Source organism: Bidens hawaiensis, unplaced genomic scaffold (assembly GCF_021521415.1).
Source record: "Bidens hawaiensis isolate Kalapana, Puna unplaced genomic scaffold, B.hawaiensis_p1.1 tig00028784_1, whole genome shotgun sequence".
Lineage (NCBI taxonomy): Eukaryota > Viridiplantae > Streptophyta > Magnoliopsida > Asterales > Asteraceae > Bidens > Bidens hawaiensis.
This window is the reverse complement of record NW_027494721.1, coordinates 150,808-156,653: the sequence shown is the minus strand read 5'-3', so window position 1 is coordinate 156,653 and position 5,846 is coordinate 150,808.

Below are 5,846 nucleotides of genomic sequence, written 5' to 3'. Positions count from 1 at the left end.
TCTGTCCACTGTTCATATCCCATCGCATTAATTGCGATGGGTATAAATAGTGGGGACTATCTTCTTTTCGATGTTTACTCACCATTGATTTCCTTGAATTTTCTTCGTTTTCTCTCGATTTTTCTAATGGATATCTTTGATTTTCGTTACGATTGCTCGTTGTTTACCTTTTATAAACGAATCAATGGCTAGTAGTACGGGGTCTTTGGCACCAACCATTGATACTGTAGAAATTAGATGGGATGTTACTGAATACGAAGAGTTGCTTCGTATTTATGGAATCCCACCAGAGTGAGGACCCGAGTTCCCTGCTGCCGGTTTCGTCGCCAGCAAGCCTCCTGCTGGCAAGATGGCAGTGTATGCCGACTACTTTGAGTATGGAAATTTCTAATGACGAAATTCTTTATGAAGGTACTGAGTGCCTATGAGATCCATTTATCCCAATTACATCCTCTTTCCGTTATGCTAATTCGCCATTTCGAATTTTTGTGTACGGCGAAAGGAATGTTGCCTCGTGTTGACCGCTTCCCGGTGTTCAACCGGATGGCCAATCACGGCGGGTGGTTTAAGTTTTACTCTAGAGAGGACAGGATTATTGGCGTTCTGCCTAAGGGGGTTCCAAAGTTGGCACCACAAGTTTTTCTGGATTTCAGAAGACGTTGTTCCAGTCACCATGGTCCGTCGCCCTGCTAGCGGGACGCTTCAGGAAGTTGTTACGGCTTCTCGTGTGAAGCAAGAATGGTTCCGCACCTTGGTGTCGGAGCCATCCCCTATGCGGGTTCTACCAGAGGAAGCTCTGGTGTGGGCGGGTAATTTAGAGCCTGTGGCCATACCCTAATTTAGAGCACGTTTTTATGGGCGTAAACGAACGTAAGTTATTTTTTCTCTTTCCTCTCTTTTACCTTCTTTAGTAATCGACTTATTCGACCTTTTATGTGTTTTTTAGGTGAAGGGCTGATATACATCTATTTATACATCTCGAATCCCTTGTAAAGTTGTGTATATTTAATGTTTTGAGTTCGGTTTAGTTCGTGTTTTATTCATCTTTTACTAATTTAGGTTTTGAGTCAAGTATTTTATATTTGTCGTGTTTTATATCTTTTGGTGTCTTTCATGTTAAGCTTTAATTATTTCTATCATTTCATGTGAAGTTAAGGTTCATTTTTTCTCATCATTGGTTACATGATTAGTTCACTTAGTGTTTTGATTTGTTTCATGTAGATGGTGACTTGTAAGTCAAGGAAAAGGAGGTCTAGAAGTTTCTCATGGTTTCTTGGAAGCTAAGGAGGATATCTAGCATGTTCAAGCAATAAATAACAAGGAAAATTCATTGCCCCTCACTATCACAAGCCGCGCCGCGCGGCCAGGGAGGCAAGGCCTGGTTGCGCGGCGCCTAGGTCTTCTGATCAGCCGATTTTTGCAAGTCCAAGCTCAGCTACTTCTATATAAGCTTCTCATTATAAACCAAAACGAAATAATAAGTTGGGGAAGCCGATTTTGCAAGGAAGAAAGCCAAAATTGAAGGGGTTTTGGAGGTTGATTACATTAGAGATCATAGAGCTTTCATACGAGTGTTCAAGGGTCGATTAAGAAGGGTTCTTTCGTTCTTTTTCTTTATCCTTGTTCACTATCTATCATGATTCTCTTTTTTTTTCTTCGTTTTAGTTATTTATCTTTAATTATGACTATGCTAGGCTAGACTTCATGTCTACCTAGGTTTGATGAACATGTTTGATGCTTGATTCTTGTTTTGGATGATTGTTTTGATTATGGATTTGTTATTTTACTAGTAAAATACTTGATTTTTCTTTCATGATGCATATGAGTATTTATTATCTTGATTGATAGTTAACTATTGCTTCACATAGATCTTATAGCTCTTGATTTTGTTCTTTAGATTTAGGGTTTATGTCTAATAATTACTTGGTGTTTTAATTATTGTGATTGAATAGGCCTATTAGATCATAGAAGCTTGTTGATAGTTGATTTAAGATTTTGAATGTTCTACTGAATTCCAGTAGCTGTAAGGTGATGAGTTGTTCATGTGTCTTGGTCAATTGCGTACTAGGTTAGGTTTATCGTGACAGTATTCTTGCTTGGTTAATGTGTTAATCCTTGTTCATGATGTCATGATAAATTTATCAAGTTATCTAGGGTTTAGTGTTTCGTGAGATTGCTTGCTTTAGATACTATTAATTAACCCTAATAGATGACTGTGAAGAAATCAATTCAACTGATTGCTTAATAATCTAATAGTTATTCCTTAGGATTTTAATTGATGCGATCGAGGGTCCTCTAGGGTTTGTTAGACGAATATATTTAGAAATCAGTTAGCATATCATGTTGGTTGTCCATTGCTTGATGATTGTTGATACATGGGATTCTTACCTAGGTAGATTCCTTCTTTTATTGGTTTCGATCTTGTGTTTGTTTGCTTATTTCTAGTTTACTTGTTTATTTAATTTCTTAGTTTAATATTAGTTTAAAACCCCCCTTAAAACATTAATAATAAATAGTCATGTCGTAAGTTGAGTCTAATTAGTTAATTAACGTAATTTATAGAGTCATGTGGGTTCGATATTCCAGACTTACTTAGCTTTAGTATAATTGATCGTTTCACTTGCCGGTGTTTTGTGTAGTTGAGTCATAAGTCTAGTTTTTATTACTTGTTTAATTTAGTTAATATTTAGTTGACTGTTTTCACCACATCAAAGGCCCATGCTGAATGCCCTATTTGAGAACCGGGGCTGCACGACGAAACGTATTCGCGAAGCGAAAGAGTTACCTGTCTTGGAGAGGACACAAAGTAAGTTCCTCTTCGCCACCAATCTACCAGCCAAGCCTGCAACTTCGGAGGCGATCTTCCAATTAGGTGCGTACACCTTAAACCCTCGTCTGCTTAACGTTCTTTCTTCTGATGGGGTAATCGTTATTCTCTCCTCGAGTGACAATTCTTCTACCCAACAAGACGAATGACTTGATGGCGCTTCTGAAATATCGTCTGTGTCACATCTGTTAACAGAGTTGGAGCGGGAGAGAAAGTTCGAGTCTCTTCGTGCAAGCAGCGCGGGTGCTAGCTCTGCATATACGGAGGAAGGTCCAGCGCCCAAGAAGCAGCGGACGCAACATCCGAGGAATAAGTCCAACCTTGTTAGACGTATGAAGGAGATGGCTGGTACATCAATGCTTCAGCTGTACTTTTCCCTTTTAAGTTTTTTCTTACTCTAAAATCCACCTTTGTTTTTTGCAGATTTAGAGGATGTTGATGCTGGTACTTTCAAGAAACCAGTCACTCCGTTAGAGGGGGAAGATAAACTACCATCTCCAACACCCGTATTGCAGAAACTTCCATCTTCTCCACCCGAGAAGGAAGACAAACCGCCAACTCCTCAATCTGAGGAGCATCAGGAGTGTTCGCTTCCACCGTCGGTAGTTAAAGATTCGTTTGCATATTTGTTTGAGGCTAGGGACGTTTCTAGCTCCGCGGGGAAAGATCCCGTGGAGGGTGGAGAGGAGTCAAAAATGCAAGAATCGCCTCCGCCCAATCCATCCGGCTTTCTGACAAACCCTTCCCAGTCTCCAATAAACCCTGATGATGTGGGGCTTCTCCATTCGACAAACTTCGACGACTATGGGAAATCCAACCCGGGGAGGATAACAAGAGATTCGTTCCAAACTGGAACATCAAGAAGGGGCCTTACTGATCCGGACACTTGTGTGACATTTTTCAACCAATGTGTCCCGACAGTGGAGCGGATCTATCAGCGTGTTCGCCCTTGCCAGGATCTGTATAACGACTATTCCTCGTCCTTAGCCAACACTATGGCTTGTGGGCAGGAAATTTTACGGGAGTGGAGATCAATGGGGAACGATGGAGCGAGCTGATTCAGTCTTCTGAAGATGCGAAGAGGGAGGCTCAAGAGCAACGCCAGGCTGCTAATACTGCCAAGTGGAAGTAGTCGGATGCTGAAATCGCTCTCAGAAATGAGAAGGATAGGCATACGGCTGCTTCCCGTTAATGGGAAAAATCTTGCAAGAAGCAAAATACTCTTGTTCAAGCCGCTTGAGCGGACACTCAAAAGAAGAAGGAAGACTTGGCTAAGGCACTTGATTCCAACTCAGCATTAGAAGAACAAGTGTCCCACCAAGGGATCCTTATCCGAGAGCTCGAGGTTGAATCTAAGTTGCAGAAGGAGCGAGCGGCTCTTAATGAGAAAAGAGCTGATGATATGTAGGCCGCCTACGACTCGCTTCTACAACCTCGTGATGAGGCGGAAGCTCGTACAGCGGAACACTTGGCGGAGAAGCAGAAAATATCCGCCTACGACTCGCTTCTGCAGGCTCGTGATGAAGATGCTATTTTCTTACATTTATTTCCGTTTTCACTTGCAGGTAAAGCTGCTCTTTGACTTGACACTCAACCACCTGGCACGTTCACTACTTGGGAGGCGTTACGTTCAGCTTTTATTAAGAAGTACTTCTCACCTGCTAAAGCGGCTGTTCTTCGTGATCAAATTCATTCTTTTCACATGGAACCGGGGAAAAATATTGTCATGCCGGAAAGGCGGCGCCGGAAAAGTTAATATGAGGATAGAAGTGTCAGGGAATGTTCTGACATTCCCTGACCTAACCCTAGTTTGCTATGGGAACTTAGCGAATCGGAGGGTGATTCTTTAGCTGATTCGCCATGGGAACTTAGCGAATCGGAGGGTGATTCTTTAGCTGATTCGCTATGGGAACTTAGCGAATCAGAGGTGATTCTTTAGCTGATTCGCTAGGGGAACTTAGGGTGATTCTTTAGCTGATTCGCATAAGGAAGCCTAACGAACTAGGCTTGACTTTTTATCCGATTCGTTAAGGGAAAATGGTAACGAATTACCCTTGATTCGTTAAGACCATTCGTTAACAGAGATAACGAATTAGAAAGTCCAATTCTCTAAGACCAAGTAACGAATTAGAAGTTTAACAGAAGGACAGAATGGTCCCTGTACTTAGAAAGGAATGAGATAATTACATAGTAGCCCTTGGACTTCGATAATTTATGAAAGATGCCCTTAAAGGATTAACGAGTAACGATTAACTAACCGGGTAATGATTCAATGAAGTAAAACTGGCTTAGACATGTAGGACTAATTAAGTAGCAATGAGAATGGCCAGAGTAGTATTTGATTTTCCATCAATATACAATTAGCCGTGCACAGCTCGAGAAGGAATAACCAGTAGCAGAAGAAGTAACCGAGTTCAGGTGAGTTTCTAGCCCCATTTCCTTGTTATGTTTTCGGGGCTGTGTGCATACTCGATGTGAAGTGTGAATACACTTACCTTAAGTGGTAAGTGTATGCTATAGATGTTATACGAGTTAGCTTTTATATAATGTTTATCGGTACGTGAACGATCTCCGGATATTGCACGTATCGCCAAGGATAGTGAGTGCCAAGTGGTTTTTAGTGTGTATGAATGCTATGATATGACTTGCTTATTATGTAAATGATATGAAGCGTGTTGTAGACAAGTAGAGGTAGAGTGTATTAGAAGTGGCAAGAGTCTAGTAAGAGTGTTAGTGGCATGACGATAGTACATGGTAGGGTAAGCCTATACGTGGCTACGTTATTAAAGTGGCAAAGTGGCATAACATTATACCTTATTAAAGTGGCAAAGTGGCAAAGTGGTAGGTGTAAATAAGAGGCTAAGTGGTAACGTGAGCAGGTTAGATAGTGGACTACGTGTCTTCGGATACGTATACGTTGTATGTAGTGGTTGTATAACAAGTTGCTTGATTAACTAGAACTCACTCAGCATAGCTGACTTTTAGTATGCACGCAGGTGATCAGACCAATGAACTAGCA